Source organism: Erinaceus europaeus, chromosome 1, assembly GCF_950295315.1.
Source record: "Erinaceus europaeus chromosome 1, mEriEur2.1, whole genome shotgun sequence".
In the NCBI taxonomy this organism is placed as follows: domain Eukaryota; kingdom Metazoa; phylum Chordata; class Mammalia; order Eulipotyphla; family Erinaceidae; genus Erinaceus; species Erinaceus europaeus.
The window spans coordinates 159,677,160-159,700,385 of NC_080162.1; the positions used below are offsets into that span (position 1 = coordinate 159,677,160).

Sequence of the window (23,226 nt, forward strand, 5' to 3'; positions counted from 1 at the left end):
TTCTGCGCGTATGAGCCCATAAATCCCATGGACATTTTTAAGAAACTTTCTCTGTACGTATGAATAACTCTGAACATCAACTCAGAACTCCAAATGCTGGAGAAAGGAATGTGCATCCCGCCTCTTAAAGCCCTGGGAGAGTAGGCTGAAAGGAAAGGAAAGGAGAAGTTTTCCTTGACGTGTCGACTCGGGAATAGCTCCCTGGAAGCTCCTTCTGTCTCCCAGGAGAAGGCGGGAGAGGAAGGGTCCCGTCGAGGTCGCCTTCGCAGGCTACGCCCGGGTCTCCAGGTTTCTTGCCCTCCACGTCCAGCGCTATGGCGACAACCACACCAAAGACCCAAACCTTGGGCAGGGGCCAGACGGTCACTTCCCCGCCCTCCCTCCAGCGCAGTATGCAAATCCAAGCACCAGGAAGTAGCTGGGACCTCTCGGCCGAGCCCAGCGACCGCCAGTTCCTCTCCAGCCGGGCCACCCGCCGCTCGCTCCCCGGCCGCGGCGCCTCCGAACTCCGACGCGCTGCAGCCTCCAGCCCGCTGCAGGCGGGGCGACCGCGCCAGCCGGGTCCCGAGCCCGCGAGACCTCGCTGCGCCTCCGCCGCCCGCCGCCTGCCGAGGTGCGCTCTGCTGGGCCGCCCCGTCGCGCCCCCCGCGCTGAGCCCGGGCCACCGTGGAGCGCCGCCGCCCAGCAGGTCCCACCGCGAGCTGGTGAGTCCCCTGCGCCCAGAGCGCGCGTGGGGGAGGGTGCCGGGAGGGACCGAGTGAGTGCGGGAGCCCGGAGTCCCTGCGGCCGGCCACGGGCCTGGGCGGGGGCCAAGCGTCCGCTTCCTGGCACCTCGGGCGGCGGGAGGGCACCCAGATGCCCTCTGCTTGGGTGTGACCCGCCCCGGGGGAGCGAGCCGGGGTGGGGGGCGGGGGCGGCTCTGCAGGTGTCGCCTAGGCAGAGCCGCGCAGGGGCGTGGTGGGCGGAGAGGTGCTGGGTGGGAGCCTTCGTCGGTGCCTTTGGGGGTTGGGGGGCGCAGCTTCTTTTCCAAGCAGAGTGGAGCACATTTTCTTTTCCATGCAGAGCTGGGGTCCTGGCGGGGGGCTCCTTGAATTGCATGTTCTGGTTTGCTACAACCAGTGCTCCCCTCCCTCCCTCCCTTTTTTTTTTTTTGAATGGGGCTCAGCCAAGATCCTCTTCCAGGCTCTTGGGCAACTGAGGACTTTGGTGGCCCCCAGGGCTACAGGAGTCCCATGCTAACCTTCCCACTGAGCTGGGCGCCTCTCCGCCTGTGGGGATCAGTCCTGTGCCGCCTCAGGCTGAGAGGAAGCTGAAGTTATTTTAAGAATTCAGGGGTTGCCTTTCCTTGGCCTTAGGGGGAGGGTAGAAGCGCCAGTTCCCACTGTCGTGCGTTATCCTGACTGGCTGCAGCCTCTTCGTCGTGGCTGTGCATGTGTGGTGTCCCTTCTCACAGCTGACGTGTGCATGTGGTTGTATCTCCTCCATTCGGGGTGTGTGTGTGTCTGTGAGCTCTAAGTCCTCCAAATTCACACAGCTTCCTTGCCATCTCAGAAACCCAAGCTGAGAACTTGTTAGGGAAGATTTGCATCCTGTAACAACCTGAATTGGGGCCTTGCATTTTCCTAGTAATGTGCGAACTTGGCCTTACTCTTGATTTTCCCTGTCCGGGTTTCTTCCATCTTTGAGAGAACATCTACCTCCTGAATTGTTTCTTATAGACAAAGTCCCAAGTACAGTACAGCAGTGTTCCAGAAGTGGCGCTGTTATGTGATTTAGGGCAAGAGATTCTGTTATAGCAAGGCTTCCTGGTTCTTTACAATGAGATGATTCAAAACCTAAGGCTACAGTTCTCCTTTAGCCACATAGTAAATGTACTTGATAAATGCATCAGGGGGTTGGGACTCTAAAGAAGAGCCTTGTAGTCTCATTCACCCTAAGAACTATTCAGTGAGAATATTTGGCTTGCTTTTGAGCTGTTGGTGCCCTCCAGCTCACTGTAGGGTTTAGAAGGGCAGGGATGATTTTCTGTGCAGGCAGCAGTTGAAGTAGTGTGCTGAGAGACTATAAGCATTTTCTAGGTACTTAAACGTGTTTTCCTGTTAAAGAGGAGTGAGATTCAATTTGTAGCTGGTCTCCAACTTGGAGCTCAACATTTTGACACTGGGAGACATTAAATTTGATCATAAGAGGCCTTTGGTGACTGGACTTTTTTTTTTTTATGCAGAATGGCATGAGTTGGTTCTTGAATGAAGGGTGAAGGAAAGCCTGTGGGGTGGGGGTGGGGAGGGAAGAAAATGGGATCCAGGAAACCTCAGTTTGGATCTCTTCTACTATTCACCAAAACTGGGATTTGGGACAATTTACTTGGACCATTTATTCAGTTTCCTCTTCTATAGCATTACAAGAGTGATATTATGGTTAATCTGCTTATGTTTAGTCTATATTCACTACGACAATGAAAACTTAGTGAAAGCAACTCTTTAAAAAGACTGGGCCAGTGAGAAGACATGATGGATATGCAAAAGACTTTCATGCCTGAAGCTCTAATGTCCCAGGTTTAATCCCCAGCATCACCCTATGCCAGAGCTGAGCAGTGCTGTGGTCATTGTCTGATATCTCTCTCACTAATATAAAATAAACAAAATGGTTTTTTAAAAAATTTTTCTTTAACAAATAATTTTTAAAAAATCGCTTTTCTTAAAGAGTTGGGGGATGGAACACTGGAAGCATTGTTCTGGCATGTGTAAAGTACCAGCAATTGAATCTGGAGTCTCATGCATGCAAGTCCTGTGCTCTCTTTGCTGAGCCACCTTTTTTGTCTTGTCTAAAATGGTAGCACGGGTTCTTATTACATACTTAACATCGCTTAAAAGAAGGAATGCTCTAAGCCTGACCCAGTCACACCAACAGGAAGAAACAGGACTGAGCTCTGTGCATGAGAAACCTGCTAGTCCTCTCTGTTCTAGTTTCTGAAATGGGAATTTGAAGAACTTGAACTATCATCCAGTACTGTGTGGTGTTACTGGCTTGATTGTGATTTGTAGTGCTAAATGGGGTGTGCAAAAACAGTTTGCTCAATCAAGGAGGCCCACATCATCTTAGAGTTATTGGTGCTACAGAGATAACATGGAGAATCTATGATATCACCCCCTTTAGTGGCATGCTATTTTAGAGAATAGTGTTCCAGGTTTTTTAATCACTGATTTTCAAATACTTTCAGTTCCACTATATTTGTTTTCAAAAGCAGATCACTGAGACATCTGAGGTTCCAGTTGGTTCAGAGAAATAGAATTGTATTTTAACACTTAGGGTAGACTACCCATAAGCAAACCCATATTGATTTTAATTTGTGTAAATAAGAACACAGTATGTCCCTGTATCTACAGCATGGGGCATGGCTACCATTCACACCGATCTTAATGGCCTCTGTGGCTTCAGGTTTTGGCAAGATTAACATTGAATTATTGCTAGTGGAGACACTGACAGCAGATGATACACTCACAGCAGAGGAGTCCTATGACTTTTCTTGCATTCTTCCTGGCAGTGATGGTGCAGGGCTCTGAGGTCTTCTTCCACTTTAATTTCATTTGAACCTCTCCTAGTACTCTGGGTTAAGCAGGGAGAGAGACACAGAAGAGGTTTGGTGACATATCCAAGTTCATGAACCAGGTAGCTTAAGTGGGAATTTGTGAATAGTTATGTTTTCTAGCTCTACTTTAGAATTTTTCTACTTTTTTTTATTTTGGGGAAGACATTCAGTGACTTATTTCAAAGGAATTAATTTATCAGTAAATTGATATTTTTTACTTTATGTATATATATATATATATATATATATATATATATATATCTTTTTATTTATTTATTTATTTATTGGCATTAGGGTCTCATGCATGTGCAGTTTTACCATCCTGGCCTCTTTTTCATTCAGATAGAGAGAAAAAAAGTATTGAAACTCTCACAGTGCCATAGCACCTCTCATATGATTCTGGAGTTCTAGCCTGGGCTGCATGCATGACAAGGAAGGAGGGCGGGGAAGTGACCGTCTGGACCCTGCCCAAGGTTTGGGTCTTTGGTGTGGTTGTCACCATAGTGCAGGACATGGAGGCCAAGGAACTTGGAGACTTGGACACAACCTGCCTACCCACTGAGCTATCTTTTCAGACCACTTACATAAATCGACATTTACTTATTTATGACAGAGAGAGGGAGGGAGAGAAGGAGGGGGGGGGGGAAGAAAACCAGAGCATCATTCTGCTCTGTTGTATTTGATGCAGGAGATTAAATACAAGACCTCATAAATGCATAAAATAGCACTCAACCAACTGTGCCACCTCTTGGGCTTCTTACATAAACATTTTTTTAAAGAGAAAAAGAATCATAAAGCAATTTTCTTCAACCACTTGGTAACTGTCTGAACAAAACAGCTGATTACTCAGGACAAAGAAGCTAATGCCCCAGAGCTTCTGTGCCTGTCAATACTGCTTCAGGCTTGGGGAGGGAGTTCTGATAATTGTTAAGGTGACACCTACACTGACTGAAATCAGAGCAGCTCTTGTGACTGCCTTGGGGCATTATCAAGTGTTCATTGATTAGTAGGGAAGTTTGTCAGTGGATTCCTCCTAGCCTCTAGCAAACCTCCCCATGAGAACCTTTGTGTGGTTGTTACAATAGGGGGAGCATCATGTGAGATGAAAATATAAAGGTGGCAGGGCCCATAGGATAGACACACATTAAAGCATGCATCCCAGGGTTGGGCAGTAGCGCAGCAGGTTAAGCACATGTGGGGCAAAGTGCAAGGACCGGTTCCAGCCCTGACTCCCCACCTGCAGGGGGGTCACTTCACAAGCGATGAAGCAGGTCTGCAGGTATCTTTCTCTCCCCCTCTCAGTCATCCCCTCCTCTCTCCATTTCTCTCTGTCCTATCCAACAGCAATGACAATAATAACTACAACGACAATAAAACAACAAGGGCTACAAAAGGGGAGAAGCAAAATTGAAAAAAAAAACATGCATCCCACATCTTGAGCAACTTTGGAGAAAGATACCCTTCAAAGCCCATAATTCTATAATAAGATGTCCATTGTTGCCCGTCTTTAGCAACTGCTAATGAAGAAAAAGACATGGAGGGAGAACTGTTTTTTTGTTTCAGAAATATTGAAAGATTTCTTATAGCTACCTGATTTTTTTGAGATTTAAGTTGTGACACTTTGCATTCATTCTATGGCCATCTCTAAAAATATATTTTAAGGGTGTTCCCATTTGGAGGAGAAGTTTTAAGTAGAGAAAAAAAAACAGTATGAAAGTCTTACAATTGAAGAACTGGAGTTTTTAGAACGAGCCAGTTTAAAGACTTGGACTAAAATAAATAAGACTCGGACCTTCTTTGAAATATCTTTGGTCTGGGTTATCTGGGAAGCTTTTGCATTTTAGAAGAGCAAGTTTAATAATTTCCTAGGATGATGTTTTTAATTTTATTTTTTTAATCTGTATGTATTTGATAGAGACAGCTAGAAATTGAGAGGAAGGGAAGATAGAGAGAGGAGACAGACACCTGCAGTCCTGCTTCACCACTTGTGAAGCTTTTCCCCTGTAGGTGGGGACCAGGGACTCAAACAAACCAGGGTCATTGAGCACTGTAACTTGTGTGCTCAAACAGGTGTGCCACCTTTTAAAAGTGTTAATGTTTTTCTCTTCTCCTACTTCTCCTCCTTCTCCTTCTCCTTCTCCTTCTCCTTCTCCTTCTCCTTCTTCTTCTTCTTCTTCTTCTTCTTCTTTTTTGGCTTATGGTGGTATGGGGGATTGAACCTGGGACATTGCAGCCTCAAAACATGAGAATCTCTTTGCGTAACCATTATGCCCAAAGGGTTTATCTTCATTGATAATGTGCAAGGTTTGATGATGGTCTTTATTCTTCATTCTTGAACTACTTCTTCAGTCTTGTCCCATGCTTTACTTTACCATAATCCTAAATAAGCTATCAGGATTTCTCATTTGCCACAGAGCTATTGAATAGTTCTTCAAATTTGTATTTACAATTCTGGTATAATTTTCATTTGTATAGAACTCAACCGAAGTGTTGATTAAAGCTGTCAGTATGTTGCTGTTCTCCCTTATCTAGCCTTTTAATCATGAATTGACATCAAAGGAGGTGGTCATTTATGGAATAAGGTTATTGATTAGTCTTTATATTGTAAATATGTTCATGTTTCATAATATTAAGACATTTAGATGATGTCCCTTAAGATTACAGAAATAAAGATGAGTTTTCAGAATGCATTTCTGTAGATGTTTTCTTTCTTTTTTCTTTTTTCTTTTTGACTTTTATACAGGTGGGTCCAAATCCTTTAAACATTTTTTTACTAGTTTTAGCCAAATAGATAGGTGGGTAGGTAGGTAGATATGAAGAAAGAAAGGAAGCTCCTTAGCTCTCAATTATGGTGCTGGACACTGAACCTAGGACCTCAGAACTTTAGGGATGAATGTCTTCTCCATAAATATTATGCTGTCTCCCTAGCTTCAATACATATTTCTTAATGACCCAGGCTCTGTTATTGCTGAGTTGTAGAGTACTGGAAGAAGTCTTCCTCACTAGCTCTGAGGGTCTTGTAGTCTGTCTAACTTCCTTCTACAGTTCACACATTAGATAAAGTCAAATATTGCTGAGCCTTTCCTAACTCCCACTCCTTTCCAACATTTGGGCATTCAGGGAGCTAGCCTGACTCTTTTGGGCCCACTTTCAGACCCTGGTGAGAGTGCACAATGAGGCTAAAGAGATGGGTCTGGATTCATTCTGCTTTTAGTGAGAGTGACGGTGCCTTCCTGGCATTTGTGATTTCTGGGTACCTCCCATCTTTCTATAAATGTTAACCCCCACCACATGGGGGTGAGAGAAATGGAGAAGCTGGTCTCAGAGAGACCTTATGGAGAGGGAGGACCACTTCTGCTTTCCACAGGGAAGCTGTGTCAGGGAAGCTATGTCACAGAGAGCAAAACTGAACAGAAGGCCCCAGAGAAGGCCTGACAGAGGAGACCTGAAAGGAAGTGATACTTCCTCCTGCTTCTAAGGCCCCAGGCCTGGTCATTTGCCTGTAGCCCCACCTTCTTTGCCACCCAGTGTTGGTCCTTTCTACTGCCTCTTGCTGTGTTCATTTTCAGTTTGGGAGAGACAGGAGAGGTGAGGGCAGAAGAAAGAAAAGTTAGTTGAATCTAGTCATCTGTCTAGAGCCTTCTCTAGTAAAGTTCATGGTGGCCATATTCAATTTTCCAGCATCAGAAAAAAAATGTATATTTTGAAATTTGTCATCATAGAAACTCTTAAGAAACTCAAGTAGATGTTTTGAAATCTCTTAATGTTTGGTCAATATGATCATTTCTTTTTTTTTTTTCTTTTCCTCCAGGGTTATTGCTGGGCTTGGTGCCTGCACCATGAATCCACTGCTCCTGGAGGTCATTTTTTCCCCTTTTGTTGCCCTTGTTGTTGTAGCCTCCTTGTGGTTATTATTATTACCATTGTTGATGTTGTTCGTTGTTGGATAAGACAGAGAGAAATGGAGAGAGGAGGGGAAGATAGAGAGGGTGAGAGAAAGATAGACACCTGCAGACCTGCCTGTGAAGCAACTCCCCCACAGGTGGGGAGCCGGGGGCTCTAACCGGGATCCTTACACCCGTCTTTGTGCTTTGCGCCACGTGCACTTAACCCACTGTGTCACTGCCCGACCCCCAATATGATCATTTCTTAATGCCACCTATAATGATACAGTGCTGGGTTTCTTTTCATTATTTGTTAAAAGATTTATTTATTGTTATGAGAGAGAAGAGAATGAGTAGAGAGATCAGAGCATTATTCATCTCTGGCATATGGAATGTGAGGAATTGAACTTGGGTTCTTAGGCTTAAAAGTTATACATATAATTGCTGAATTATCTCCTTTGTCTTGGTGCTTTTAAAAAATATTTATTAGTGTTTTAACAGTGCTTTATAAGATTATGAAATCACATAAGTATAGTTATTTTAAAAAAGGATTTACTTTGCCTCATCATATATTATTTTACTCTTTATTTTTTATATTTATTTATTCCCTTTTGTTGCCCTTGTTGTTTTATTATTATTGTTGTTGTTATTGATGTTGTCATTGCTGGATAGAACAGAGAGAAATGGAGAGAGGAGGGGAAGACAGAGAGGAGAGAAAGATACCTGTAGACCTGCTTTACCACTTGTGAATCGACTCCCCCTGCATATGGATAGGTGGAGGCTTAAACCGGGATCCTTACACCAGTCCTTGCGCTTTGTACCCTGTGCGCTTAACCTGCTGTGCTACTGCCCGGCTCCTACTCTTTATTTTAAATGAAAGAGAGATACAGAGAAAGAAACCAGAGCACTGCTCAGCTCTGGCTTATGGTGGTGCTGGGGGTTGAGCCTGAGACCTCGGAGCCTCAGACATGAAAGTCTTTTGCACAACCACTATGCTATCTCCACAGCCCCACAGGGGCATAGTTTCACACAACACCTACCATCAAAGTTCTGTGTCGTGTTCTCCTTCCCCAACTCTCTCACCTCAGATAGCTCCCAACAGTTCTCACAATGTGTTAGACTAGTTGGTTAAATTTTGTTATTGTTGCAAGTTTACATGTTTCAATTCCCTAAACTAGCAATCCATCTTGTAGTTGTCTTTCACCTCCTTCCTTGCTTCACTAAGTAAAATCACCTCGAGTTCCATTCATTTTTATTCCAAAGGATATAACATCATTGTTTTAACTGCAGAGTAATATTACATTGAATATGTATCCTGTACCTTTATCCAGTTATCTGTTTGTTGATGGACTTTTATGTTGCTTCTGTATTGGCTATTGTGAGTAATGCAGTTGTAAACATAGGGATGCAAATGTCCCTTTGGATTAGTATTTTCAGGATTAGTATTGCAAGATCATAAGGTATTTTCATTTTTATTTGTTCACAATAGTCCCATACTATTTTCTATAGGGGCTCTAAATATATACCCCCTATGCCTTTAAAATTAATGTATAATGGTGTTTGGGTGTTGTGATTCTGAGTAGTCCTACCCTTGGAGGAATGGTGATGGGTTATGAATGTTGCAAAAAGAGACATCATTTTCTTGAAGAAATGTCTACTAGTTCGGTTATACTTAGTCTTAAATTCAGCACAGCCTCTTGAGTTTCACCTGTGAGTCAGGCATAGTATCCAGAGTCGGAATGTAAATGTGCTCTCCTCATAAGAGGAAAGGCCTCTAGGACAGAAGGAAGAAAGAAAGATGGGCTCAGACCTTGAGCTTTTGAGCATTTCACACTAAGGCATCTATGATGTTGCCAAAAAGGAGTCAGTAAGCACTTAGTAAGCCTAGAGTCAGAGCTCTGTGATTCGCTGGAGAACCAACAGGGACTTCCACAGAGGTAAATTTGAGGCTAGACAATAACCTTTGTTGCTATTTGATATAACATCAAATATCATCCTCAGAAGACCTAGTCTTGTAGTCACTAGCAAATAGGTACTTGATAGTGGTCCCAAGTGGTGGTGCTATTTCTATTTTCACTTCTCTCTTTCTCTTTCTCTCTCTCCCCTTTCCTTCCCTTCCTTCCTTCTTTCCTTCCTTCCTTCCTTCCTTCTTTCCTTCCGTCCTTCTTTCTCAGTTGCTTATGGTGACTCCAGGGATTAGACCTGGGACCGCAGGCATGACAGCCTGTTGCATAATCAGCTACAGTATCTCTCCAGCCCATCATCATCTCTTGCTTTTTTCCTTTAAGCAGAGGTCTTCTCAGCTCTGTCGTAGGGTGGTGCCAGGGACTGAATCTGGACTTCAGAGCCTCAGGCATGAAAGTATTTTGCATAACACTTGTGCTATCTCCCAGGCCATAATTTTTTCTTTTACTTAAAAAAAAAATACACATAGAAAGGTACAAAACTAGAAAAGTCTGGGGGGTTGGGTGGCGGTACACCTGGTTGAGCACACATGATACAATGCATAAGTACCCTTGTTCAAGCCCCAGGTCCCCACCTGCAGGGGGAAAGCTTCACGAGTGGTGAAGCAGGGCTGCAAGTGACTCACTGTCTCTCTCCTTCTCTATCTCCCCCTTCCTCTCAATTTCTCTGTCTCTATCTAATAAACAAAGATAATAATAATTTTTAAAAAACCTAGAAAAGTCTATCTCAGTGCAAATGTAGATGTAACCACCCCCAGGTCAAAAAAGCAAAGCCACATTCACACTCAACATCTCCCTGTGTACCCTCCAAACCCATTCTCCTCGAAGCCATCTACTACCCTCATGTAGTTTTAACAGTACAGACATTTTAATAATGAAGTGCAAGACACTGAAAAGCAGCACTAAGCCAAAAAGGTCTAGCAGAGAAACAGATTTTCAAGCTATGGGTTTGGCAGTAGCCAGCATCTCTGTGTGTTGAATTAATATAATTGACAGGGAGAGCAAGTTCTCCTGTTTTCTATCCTGATTCTTCAGTTGTCAAGGCTCTCACATGAGTTTGATCAGAATCTTATTTAAATGCCTTTTTGTCCCACTGTTAGTAAATATATATATATTGTTGGCACTGGCCATATATGGCATGTTTTTCTACCCATCTCTGTGTAGCTAAGTCAATTTATAAATGCAAATGTGCGGGTGTGATAAGGGTGGTTTCCAGTGACCCACATCTAATCAAACATCCTGCTGTGTGACACAGAGCCAGTGTGTGTGGCAAAGCACTCACTTGTTTTGAGACTTCAGTTATGATAATCTGCAGTAAGAGAGGACTCATTCTTTGGCTGTGGAGCCACCCAGCACCCTTATTTACTGACTGTGTACAGCTTCATGCAATGTTGACATTTATTTTTGCTGGAAAGGAGGGAGAACCGTGATTTGGTTTGTGGAATTTATTAATCCCTCAAGTAATGGTTCATGTGTTCATCATTCAGAAAACATTGCCTGGCCGTGCATTACTCATGAATATTCAGTGCTGATGATTTGCCATCACTTCTCTGAACTCCCAATAACAGAAGCTCTCCACACAAACTCAAGAAGTGGAAATACTCAAAGCCAGGGATCTAGCTCAGCGTTAGAGTGCAGGGGTTGACTGCATGATCCCCACACAGTGTAAACCAAAGCCGAGGGGTACTTTGGCTTCTCCCTCAACAAATAAATAAATAGGGGCCGGTGGTTGTGCGGCAGGTTAAGCGCACATGGTGCAAAGCGCAAGGACTGGTGTAAGAATCCCTGTTCGAGCCCCTGGCTCCCCACCTGCAGAGGGGGTCGCTTCATGAGTGGTGAAGCAGGTCTGCAGGTGTCTGTCTTTCTCCCTCTCTATGTTCCCCTCCTCTCTCCATTTCTCTCTGTCTTATCCAACAACAACAATGATAAAGAACAAGGGCAACAAAGGGGAAAAAATGGCCTCCAGGAGCAGTGGATTCATAGTGCAGGCACTGAGCCCTAGCTATAACCTTGGAGGCAAATAAAATAAAATAAAACTAAATAAATAAATAGATTTAAATGCAGTTGTAGGGAAATTTTCTATTAAGATAACAAATAAAATGCTTCCCAAAAAGTACATCAAGGAGTCTAAGTTTCTATTTCCTATAAAATAGGAAGAATACACATAGACAGTGGAGTTCTTGGGTGCCTGTCTTCAAGTTGTGGTCCAGGTCCAGTTCAATGTCCTCAATGCCTACACCCCAACAGGAGATGCTGAGTCCGTGGTTTGACTGCCTTTCACTCTAGCCCCAACTTGATTTCCCTCCTGCCAGTGTTTCACATGCTGGGCATTCTGTACTTTCTTTCACTGCTACCTTTGCTGGTGAAGCCAGACATGGCCCAAAGTCAGGTGCTACACACAGCTGAACACTGGCATGCCAGCTATTGCATTGAGAGAAAAAGCTTGTTTATTGCCATTTGACCATACAGTGGAGGCCAGAGTGCTGTTCACAGCAAATTCTCCCTGGTCTCCGGGGGCATTTATACAGGTAGAGCTGGCAGAGTTAGGGGAGAGGTTGAAGGGGATGGGTGAGTGTGGGCTAGGGGGTATATTGGGGCTTGGAAAACCAGGAGATGAATTTCAGGGCAAGCAGAATGGGGGACCAAGGCGGCTAGAGTTTCCTCTCCTGGATCGCAGCAAATTTTCTGTGAATTTCTTCCTCAGACAAAGCCTATTAAATAGTGTGGTCTGGGAGGTGGCTTAGTGGATTAAGCATTAGACTCACAAGCATAAGTCCCCAAATTCAATCCCCAGCAGCACATGTACCAGAGTGATATCTGGTTCTTTCTCTCTCTCTCTCTCTCTCCTTCTATCTTTCTCATTAATAATAGGTTTTTAACTACTCTTCACTTAAAAATTATTTTATTTTTGAATGAAACTGAACCACTACATTTCACCAAATACAAAGGTAAATTCCAAGTGGATCAAGGATTTGAATGTTAGGCCAGAAACTATCACTTAGAGGGAAATATTGGTAGAACTCTTTTTCCATATAAATTTTTTAAAGATTTTATTTATTTATTTATTTATTTATTTATTTATTTATGAGAAACATAGGAGGAGAGAGAAAGAGCCAGACATCACACTGGTACATGTGCTGCCAAGGATTGAACTCAGGACCTCATGCTTGAGAGTCCTCTGCTTTATCCACTGCGCTACCACCTGGACCACTACTATATAAATTTTAAAGACATTTTCAATGAAACAAATCCAATTACAAAGAAGACTAAGGAAAGCATAAACCTATGGGACTACATCAAATTAAAGAGCTTCTGCACAGCAAAAGAAACCACTACCCAAACCAAGAGACCCCTCACAGAATGGGAGAAGATCATTACATTGCCATACATCAGACAAGAGTTTAATATATAACCGAAATATATAAAGAGCTTGCCAAACTCAACAACAAGAAAACAAATAACCCCATCCAAAAAGTGGAGAGGACATGGACAGAATATTCATCACAGAAGAGATCCAAAAGGCCAAGAAACACATGAAAAAATGTTCCAAGTCTTTGATTGTCAGAGAAATGCAAATAAAGACAACAATGAGATACCACTTCACTCCTGTGAGAATGTCACACATCAGAAAAGGTAACAGCAGCAAATGCTGGAGAGGTTGTGGAGTCAAAGGAACCCTCCTGCGTTGCTGGTGGGAATGTTAGCTCGTCCATCCTCTGTGGAGAATAGTGTGGAGAACTTTCAGAAGGCTAGAAATGGACCTGCCCTATGATCCTGCAATTCCTCATCTGGGGATATATCCTAAGGAACCCAACACACCCATCCAAAAAGATCTGTATACATATATGTTGTTAGTAGCACAATTTGTATTAATAGCCAAAACCTGGAAGCAACCCAGGTGTCCAACAACAGATTAGTGGCTGAGCAAATTATGGTATATATACATAATAGAATACTATTCAGGTATAAAAAATGATGACTTAACTGTTTTCAGCCCATCTTGCATGCACCTTGAAAAATTCCTGTTAAGTGAAATAAGTCAGAAACAGAAGGATGAATATGGGATGACCTCACTCTCAGTCAGAAGTTGAAAAACAAGATCAGAAGAGAAAACACAAGTAGAACCTGAACTGGAATTGGCATATTGCACCAAAGTAAAAGACTCTGAGGTGGGTGGTGGGGAGAATACAGGTCCAAAAAGGATGACAGAGGACCTAGTGGGGGTTGTATTGTAATATGGAAAACTGGGAAATGTTATGCATGTAAAAACTATTGTACTTACTGTCAAATGTAAAACATTAATTTTCCAATAAAGAAATTAAAAAATATTTTATTTTTAATCAAATATTATTTATTTTAACCAAAGCACTGCTTATCTCTGGTTTATGTTGGTACCAGCAATTGAACCTGAGACCTCAGAGGCTCAGGCATGAAATTCTTTTGTGGGTGAGGGAGACAGCATAATGGTTATGCAAACAGACTCTGAGGCCTGAGGCTCCAAAGTCCCAGGTTCAATCACCCACACCACTATAAGCGAGAGCTGAGCAGTGCTCTGGTGTTTCTCTCTCTATGTGTGCCTCTCTCTCTGCATCTCTCTAAAAAATAAAATTATATATATAATGTCTTTTGCATAACCACTGTGTTATCTTCCAAAGCCTAGTCTTCATTTCTTTGTTTCTTCTCCTTCTCTTCTTCTGTTGTTGTCCTTATTGTGCTTATCTTCTTCCCTCTCCCTTTTCCCTTGTCCTCCTTCTTTTTCAACTACTGCTCCTCCTCTTTATCTTTTTATTTTGAGTAAGGCTGAACAATAACAGGTGGGGATGAGTCTTTGATCTTTATCATTTCCTTCCTGAATTTCCAAATTCAATTTTAGGGTATTAATTCTTCCTGAGCTTGACCCAGTCTATCAATTTCAGGTCACTCACTCCCTCTAGGATGGTGTCAGACTGTCCTGTCCTGTTGGGGCCAAGATTTCATTGGCAGTCCCAAATTGCAACTGAGAGATTGAACAAGTCAGCTGTGGGGATGGGAGAAAGACCACATTCTGCCAAGGAGACTAACTATAGCAGAGGAATTTTTAAGTGGAGAAGTGCATTCCTCACTTGAGAATAAACAAAGAGAGGAGGGGAAATAACCATGTTGGACTTTTACTATTTTGTTGAAGAATGCAGGGTATGTATTAGTAATAGCAGTATAACTTGTGAGAAATATGTGGCTATGGTGTGGACACTGGCATTTCTGAGGAGCAGAGTGAGGTCAGAGTTAAAAACTAAGAGTCAGATATTGGTTCTCATCCAAGCTCTAGGCTTAGAGCATCAAGCTTTGCCATTAGATGAGAGTTGTTAAATGCTTCAAGTCTCATTTTTCTGATTAAGAGAGTGATGACATGCTTGTCTCATATCTCAACTACTTGCAAGGATTGAGTGAGGTGATATACTAGAAAGTTTCTGGACAAATCGAATTCATTACAAATTTCAGGGTATAGTTTTGGATTGAACTATAGGACTCCTAATCTTTTCCCTACTAGTTCTGACAAACCACAATAAAGTTCATTCTTCTTAAAAGGTTCTGGCAGAAGGCAAGGGGGTTGTTTCTTAAGCAGTGAAACAGATCTGCAGGTACCTATCTTTCTCCCTTTCTGTTTTCCCCATCTCTCTCAATTTCTCTCTGTTCTATCAAAACAAAACAAGACAAAACAAACAAAAACAGCTGCAGGAGCAGTGGATTCATAGTGCAGGCACAGGCACCAAGCATTAGCAATAACCCTGGGGGCAAAAAAGTCCAATCTTGCAGCCTGGGAGGTGGTACTGAGGGGAAAGTACTATACTCTTAAACAAAAGGTCTCAAATTTGACTCCTAGCATTACATGTGTCAAAGTGATGTTCTGGTTCTTTCTCTCCTCCTCTTCCTCTCTCTTATTAACATGCAAATAAATCTTTAAAATTAAATAAAAGTCCAATTATTATTTTTTCTTTCTATCTTATTATTATTATAGGACAGAGAGAAATTGAGAGGGAAGGGGAGACAGAGAAGGAGAGACAGATAGACACCTGCAGACCTGCTTCACCACTTGTGAAGCATCCCCACTGCAGGTGGGGAGTAGGGGCTAGAAACGTATCCCTGTGTGAGTCTTTGTACATAGAACTATTTGCACTTAACTGGGTGCACCACCGCCTGGCCCCCAAAAGTCCAATTTTTAAACATATAAGTTACCTTTTCAACAGGATTGAGCCTGTCTTACAGATAAGCGCAGAGAGTAGAAACTTTGCATGACTTGGAAGAGGTTTTCTCACCTTCATTTCATTGGCCTCCATTTACAGTGAAAGAGCTGTCACTTGATGGACTGCACTGATAGCCAAACCACCAACCAGGGTTTTGTGCAGGCCCTTTGTCCTAAAGGTTCTTGGATTGACCTCATGGCAATCTTGGCCTAATTTCTTCCTGACAAGGAATCAACCTTGTACACTGGAATTGTGATTCAGGAGACTCTTATCACGCCATATAACTGCATGTTCAGATTTGAGATTAAGAATAATTTCTCAGTTATCTCTTGAAAATGCACTACTCCCTTATAATAACTTGCATGCAGCTTGAAATCTGATCTAAGAACACTTTGATCAGAGAGAAGCTAGCTACTTAGATACAGCGTAAACTTGTGACTTCACCTGTAGTGATGCTACGACTTGACTGTGTAGAACCCTGAGTTCTAACATCCCCTTTTTTTCTCTTTTTTTTTAACCATAACTCCCCATTCTTCCAGGCCTTGCCTTCCCCATGCCCTAAGCCATGGTGGATCTCATTTCTGTTTCTATATATTTCATTTTTAATGACATTTAATTCTTAGCTTTTGATGTTTCCCAGCCTGAACGATGCATACCCTTACTAAGTTAATTTGCAGACTTGTGAGGTGTGATTTATAAAGCAATTTTTGTGCTGCTTAATATTGTCATTGTGAAGAAGCTACATTGTGTCTTAAGGAAGATACTCACAGGCTGGGGAGACAGCATAATGGTTATGCAAAAGACTTTCATGCCTGAGACTCCAAGTTTCCAGGTTCAGTCCCCAGCACCTCTCTCTCTCCTCCAATTTCTTTCTACTTCTATCCAACCAATAATAAATAAAATGTATTTTTTAAATTATTCAAGATGGTAGAGGGCTGTGACATTCACACAAGAATAAAATTTATTTGAGGAGGAGTCCCAGAGAGCTGAGTATTAAATTCTAAGAGTAAACAACGGATATTTTGTCCTGATGTTTGCCCCTTCCTACTATCTGAGAGTTATGTGATGCTCGTAGCTCCCAGGCTTACTCTGTGGGGGGAGAGGTCTCTGAACCCCTGAGCCCCACCTAGAAAATGAACATGTTCTCATGGGTGGTTGTAAGCATCAAGTGAGAGAGGACCATTTGAGCTTCGTCTTTCTTGTTGTTGTGAGAAACAGTGTTGTAAAGGGATGATGAACAGGGGACCCCAGTCCATGATTTGACTCTACCTTTGGAAGAAGAAATGATCATTCCTGTAGGCATAATCTTGAAGAAGTCACTTAGCTTCTTATTGACTCCTTGTGGCCATCAGTTGTCTGATGACTAATAATGAAAAAGGCCTTTGAAGTATAGCTGTGATTGTTTGTGCAGATGAACTTGAAACATAAAAGAAGTTCAACAAATGTTTAATATTTGCTTTTATTTTTAATGAAATAGTCATCCTGGGCCATCAGAATGTTTAGGAATCTTAAGTTGTGCTTCTGTATGGAAGTTACTGAAAAGATTCCCGAAGGCTTCAGTATGTAGTCTGAACTCAGATGCACACTTGAACTAGAGCCAGCATTGTGTTTTGTAATGTTTGTTAAAGCTCAGAAGCTCTGCATTGCTAAAAGGAAAAGAATGTTTGGATGAACAATGATGGACATGGAAGAACCTACCCTGGAGTGACTTCAGTTTTCCATGTATTCTTTAGCTTCTGCGAATTTCTGGCTCTTAGTCTTACTGCACACTAGCTACTGATGAACCACTTGATCCAATTTAAAATAGTTTTAGACAAAAGAATGATATAAGGGAATGGAGAAAAAGAATCTGGGAATGAGCCCTGCTGGCATAAAAGGGAAAACAAGTGTCTCCCAAAATTGGAAGAGTTTCCTAATGATGCCAATACAGTTTACATTTGTTTGCCTTTTATATCAGGTAATAATTACCTTCTACAGAAAACATTAAGAATAGCAACCATATATTATTGAATGTTTGTCCTCTGTTAGGTAACCAATTACTACCAGAGTGTGTTGTTGATAAGAAAAGTAAGCTCAAAGATAAGAAAAGTAATCTCTAAGAAAATAAATAATTTGCTCTTTTGACTATTAAGTATATGGGACCTGAGACTGACTGATTCTCAGGATGATGTATTATGTAACTTAGAGGGTTTTTTTTTTTTTTGTCATGGTTTGAACATGTAGAATGTAGTGTTATGACTTTAGTTTGTCAAGCTAACTTTATACACTAGCTTAAATATAAACACAGGACTGTGGTTACCCCAGAGACACTAATACACAAGTGTAGCAGTCTTACTAAGCACACCTGTGTCACTTGTATGACAGTAATTATTCTAAGCACTGTGTGTGTGTGTGTGTGTGTGTGTGTGTGTGTGTGTGTGTGTGTGTGTGTCCTGGGCCTTCACCACTTCAGGTCAACTTTTCAGGTAGACAGAGAGACATGGAAAGACACCAAGCACTGAAGCTTCCTCCAGTGTAGTGGGGGCTGGACCCAAACCTAGATCACCTGCATGACCAAGCAGGTGAACTACTCAGGTGAGCTATTCTGGCAACCCCTGAAGTCTTCCTTTAATCTTCACAACACCCCGTGCAACTGGAGCAGTCACCATCCCATTCTTGCAGATCAATAGATGTTAATGAACTTGCTCCACATCCTCTCTGCAAGGTGGAGTTGGAGCCAAAGCCTCCAGCCCAACGTCCTGCTTGCTGTGTGCCTCTGAATCTAATGTGCCTCTTCTCCATCCGAGGGGAAGGAAAAACCCCAGCGGGGCAAAAACCTGTGAGTATAGCCACAGTGAGAAAGAGCCCCCCCCCATGCTGTCCATCTGATTTAGTTGCTACAGTGATCACAGCTTGAAAAGATGAAGAGAACAATCATTGAGATCATAATGAAAATGTTAGCCAAGAGAGATAGCTCACTAGGAAGAGTGTGAGCTTTCCAAAGCCTATGGTGCAGGTTTGAGCCCTCCCTGGCACCACTTGGAGGTACCACAGCTGCTACAGAGGGAAACTCCAGTGCTGTGGTGGTGTCTCTCCCTCTCTTGCCTTCTGCCTTCTGTCTCACTATCTGAATGGAAAAAGTCAGCTTGAGAACTGTGACACCTCAACCAGGGACAGGAACTAGAGGAAGCAATCTCATTGAAAACTGAAACATTGTTTTATATAAAGGCTTAACAATCATCAGGATTAAGCTAGGTGAATTTATCTACATTGGTATCAACTGGCAATTTATTTTTTTAAAATCTATTTTGACTGTCATCCTGTGTGGAAAAAACCATTTGCAGGGGGATTGATGATTTATAGTTGACAGTACATACAATAGTTGGTACATGTGTAACATTTCTCAGTTTTCTACAAAATACTCTAATCCCCCACCTCAGTCCTCCTTCACCATTGTGCTCTAGGATCTAAACACTCCCCTCTGCCCCCCAGAGTCCTTTACTTTGGTGTAATACATCAAACTGAGGACATGTTCTGCTTTGTGTTTTCCCTTCTGTTCTTATTGTTTTTTAAATAATTTATTCCCTTTTTGTTGCCCTTGTTTTATTGTTGTAGTTATTATTGTTGTTGTTATTGATGTCATCATTGTTGGATAGAACACAGAGAAATGGAGAGAGGAGGGGAAGACAGGGAGGGGGAGAGAAAGACAGACACCTGCAGACCTGCTTCACTGCTTATGAAGTGACTCCCCTGCAGGTGGGAAGCCGGGGGCTTGAACCGGGATCCTTATGGCAGTCCTTGTGCTTTGCACCACCTGTGCTTAACCCGCTACACTACCACCTGACTTCCTTCTGTTTTTATTTTTCAACTTCTCTCTTTGAGTGAGATCATCCCATATTCATCCTTCTCTTTCTTGATATTAAGTCTTTTTTTCAGCATGTATTTGACATTTTTTTCTCTCACTAAAAAAAAAAAAATTTATCCAGTTTATACTTTCCTTCCCATTAAGCAATAACTCTGATATCTTGCATTCAAATAACTCTTTGCCTTAAATTTCTACTACAGAAAATTTGGACTTTGAAATGGGTTAATAAGTTGACTAGTTAATAGTTAACTAATGGCAAAAGGAAGGATCAGACCCCAAGAATATGATTCATGCAGTCATTCTAGGTTTTCCCTTTTAGACTTTCTTGATGGTGAAATTGAGTAACAAAGGACTAAAGTTCTGAGGGAGAAGCTAGAGTTCTCTAATGGCAAGGAGAGAGAGAGGAGAAGGAGGAGAAGGAGGAGAAGGAGAAGGAGAAAAAGAAGAAGGAGGAGGAGGAGGAGGAGGAGAAGGAGAAGAAGAGGAAGACAGAGAAGAAGAGATGCAAAGAGACTTTCATCCCTGAGTTTCTGAAGTTCCAGGTTCAATTCTCTGCACCACCATAAGCAGTGCTCTGGTATTAAAAAGTTTCAGGTTCAGGTGGTAGCACACTGTTGAGCACCCACATCACTATGCACAGGAACCCAGGTTTGATCCTCAGGTCCCTATTTGCAGGGGTATGGGAAGCTTCAGTAGTGGTCAAACAGTGTGGCAGGTGTCTGCCTTTCTCTCTCCCTCTCTATCTTTCTTCCTTCTCATTTTCTCTCTGCCCTATCAAATATAAGAAAAACAAAATAAAATAAAGCAAAAACAAGTCTCGTCAAAATTAAACAAATAGAATTTGTCTCAACGTAGACCAGATTTAAAAGCTGAACCCTCCTTTGAGATATTTATTTCAAGTAACTTAGTAGGGGACAATAGAAACCACCAAAGCTTTAGTATGCGAGGCCTGTGGGATAGAAATGAAAAAGGTGAAATACACATCAACAAGAGAAGCAGGAACTGGATTACACTTTAGTCTTTTGGCTGCCAGTGTTTCATAAATGAATAGGCTGGAAATGTTCTGCTGCTTTGAGTTTTATCTTTAGGATCAGGAGGTAAGTTATTTCCTAGGAAGCTATTCTTCACTGGAAGTTTCTTTTACATCTGTGTTGTTGGTCTAATCCAAATAATTTGGAGTTCATTGAGCCCCTCCCATCTGAAAGTGACTTGTCATTAACCTGACTCTGGCTAATGTAGAATTTAAAGTGTTTTTATTCTTCATGTAGATCTTGAGGTTTTATATAGTAACATTTTATCATTCATAAGAATATTTGTTCTCTGAGAGCAGATTTTGAACAAGGCAGTCGGCTCATTTCTAAAATAATGGGAAATGACAGAAAATTTTGAAATGGATAAACCTGAGCTCTCAGTGAATAATATTTTGCATAAAGTGTACCCCAAAGTTAACATGGTGTAAATACTTCCATTTTCTTTATGACTATGATGTAAATAAATATAGGACTATATAAGTTTGTTTGTAGTTGTCAGATGTTTAGAACAAAAGATTCTCAAAAGTGAGAATCTGGTAGGAAATTCAGCTTTACTGAATATCAACAAATTCATTTGCAATCATGATCCTTATCAGAGTTGTTTTTCTTCTGAGTTTTATGTTGTTTTTTTTTTATTTTTTAGTTTTGAGTTCAGGTAAGGGGCTAGATTGGAAATGCATGAATTTCAATTTTCTCCCTTTAAAAAGGGCATGGAGGGTTGGCCTGTGGTACATTAAATTAAGCATTACCATGCTCAAGGATCCAGGATCAAGCCCCTGGTTTGCATCTTCAAGGGAGAAGTTTCACAAGCAGTAGAGCCATGCTGTAGGTGTCTCTCCCCTTCTCTATCTTCCCTTTCATTCTCCATTTCTCTCTCTATATACATCAAAAATAAAATAGGGATGAAATTGTAATGCCACGTGGGATAATTACTATAGTGGTTTACAGTAGGGTGCCTGAAGTTAAACCAACCAAGAAATTTCCATTGCTTTGATATCAATTCTAATGCAAAGTTCATTTAAAACAAAAGTCATTTTGGGCCAGATGGTGGTGTACCCAGCTGAACATACATGTTAGGTGAGTAAAGATCTTAGTTTAAACCCCCAGTCACCACTTGCAGGGAGAAAGCTTCATAAGTAATGAAGCAGTGCTGTAGGTCTTGGTGTCTCTGTCTCTGTCTCTGTGTGTGTGTGTATGTGTCTCCCTCTCACACATACTCTTTCCCCCATCTTCATCTTGTCACTCATTTTTTTTTTAAAGACAGCAACTATTTATTCCCATTTGTTGCCCTTGTTTTATTGTAGTTATTGATGTCATTGTTGTTGGACAGGACAGAGAGAAATGGAGAGAGGAGGGCAAGACAGAAAGGTGGAGAGAAAGATAGACATCTGCAGACCTGCTTCACCGCCTGTGAAGCAACTCCTCTGCAGGTGGGGAGCCGGGGGCTCGAACCGGCATCCTTATGCCGGTCCTTGTGCTTTGCGCCACGTGCGCTTAACCCATTGTGCTACCGCCTGACTCCCATCACTCAATTTCTATCGCTATCCAATAAATAAATAATATATATACTCTAGATTATCTTATTTCAACTTTTTGAATGAATGGAATGCAAATTTCTATTTTCAGAACAGAAGAGGTTGTAGTTCAGGGCTTTTCTGGCTGTTTTCAACCCTGAATGATCACTGGAGAGTGTTTGGACTTCCCCATGCCTACCTTCTTCTTCTAGCGTTTGCCCTTTTTCCGTAGCCAGTCAACAGCGTCAGGTTGAGCCTGATGTCTGCTTGTTGCTGGCTTTGAAAGTGACTGGGATCCATGTGGATTCAGTTGGCTAGGAAGGATCGTCAGTTTCCCCAATAAATGGGTACTCACGGGATGCACCACGAGAAGGTCGATCCAATGCATCCCAAATGCATGCCTACCTATGTCTCAACCAATGAAACAGAATCATTGGACACCCAGGCATCAGCAATTTCTCAAAGTTTCCCCAAGATTCAAATTGCATACTGAGGTTGAGAAGTATTTCATTAGATCTAGACATCTCAGGAATCTTAGGACAGATATATATGTATCCAAATTAATCATATGTATATAATAATCATATGTTAATAATGTGTGTGTGTGTGTGTGTGTGTGTGTGTGTGTGTGTGTGTGTGTGACTAAGAGCAATGAATTAAAAGGCCAGATAGTTCAGTGGTAGAACACAGGACCTGAACACACAACATACTAGATTTAACCCCTAGCACTGCATGTACCAGAGCTAACTTATAATAAAATTAAAAATCATTAAAAATATTTTTTAAATCACTTTATTAAAAATATATAGGGATGTTGTCATTGGGGTATATATAGTTCCAATCTCCCCAAGATAAGGGTCACCACATCTCAGTCTCCATCCACCCATCATCTTCCTCTTACTTCAGTCACTAAGTCCCCAGCTCCCCTAACCCATGCCTACCTGTTCCTGACTCTCAGATCTCCTGTGATAGGCCACAGAGCATTACATCTTCACCCTGTTTTGTCTTTTGCTTTATTTCTTAGGGACTCAATTATGAGTGTGATTATCACCTTTCTCTTTTCCTTTTGGCTTATTTTGCTTAATATGATTCTCTCCAGTTCCATCTGTGTTGTAGGAAAAGAAAAAATTTCTGGTGGGTGAGACAACATAATGTTTACCCTGAGGCTCCAGGTCCCAG

General features: G+C 42.0%; 1 protein-coding gene across 2 annotated transcripts in view; it reads left to right on the forward strand.

The window, feature by feature from the left end:
• Window positions 1-433: 433 nt before the first annotated feature.
• Window positions 434-23,226, forward strand: part of LYN (LYN proto-oncogene, Src family tyrosine kinase) — a 147,115-nt gene continuing 124,322 nt past the window's right edge. Inside the window, exon 1 of one of the 2 annotated variants that reach the window (XM_007531519.3) lies at window positions 434-704. The gene's annotated coding sequence lies outside the window, so the exon portion shown is untranslated. The remainder of the gene's footprint in view (window positions 705-23,226) is intronic. The other variant, XM_007531520.3, reaches the window with a different exon arrangement.